This window comes from Anneissia japonica, unplaced genomic scaffold (assembly GCF_011630105.1).
Source record: "Anneissia japonica isolate Jap-2015-1 unplaced genomic scaffold, ASM1163010v1 scaffold19375_len652_cov105, whole genome shotgun sequence".
NCBI lineage: Eukaryota > Metazoa > Echinodermata > Crinoidea > Comatulida > Comatulidae > Anneissia > Anneissia japonica.
In genome coordinates, this window is record NW_022711695.1 from 1 (window position 1) to 638 (window position 638).

The 638-nt window shown below is 42.7% G+C and overlaps 1 non-coding gene across 1 annotated transcript; it reads right to left on the minus strand.

The window, feature by feature from the left end:
• Window positions 1–57: 57 nt before the first annotated feature.
• LOC117107587 lies at window positions 58–176 on the minus strand. Its single transcript, XR_004445257.1, has one exon. It is a non-coding gene; the product is annotated as a 5S ribosomal RNA (ribosomal RNA).
• Between the last annotated feature and the right edge of the window lie 462 nt (window positions 177–638).

The window sequence follows — 638 nt, forward strand, 5'->3', positions numbered from 1 at the left end:
AACATCTTTAACGAACAATAAGTAAACATCAATCGATTTGGGGGAGAAAATGTAAAAAGTCTACAACACCCGATATTCCCAGGCGGTCACCCATCCAAGTACTAACCGGGACCGACGTTGCTTAACTACGGTGATCGGACGAGAACCGGTGTTTTCAACGTAGTATGGCCGTAGACATGTGGATGATATTTCCANTTTCCACTCATAGTTAATCTCGGCATATAGCATAATTATCCAATCATGAAGCTCTATGATTGATGACGTTTCATATCAACGCACGCTTGTCTAGCGGGGATTTCCTCTGACTCCCCTGACCATTCTGCTGCGCCAGTACATTTTTTACAAACACCGGTGTTGAACAATAAACCAACCATTTTACTACGGCACTAACTAGGATGCTTTAGACAGAAGAAGACCGCCGTTTTGTTCAAAAGACCCTTGAACCGGCCTAACACCAGCGAATTAATTGCATATTGTTGATATGAACATATAGTACCTGTATGATTTTTAAGGTATGAGAGTGCAATTTCCGGGCAATTAGAGGTCCATATTCTCAAAATGTTTGCACCTCATCCCAACTATGTGGGCCCGAGTTCGTGTGGACTCTCACGCACCCCTACTTTAAAATTTGGAGGAAA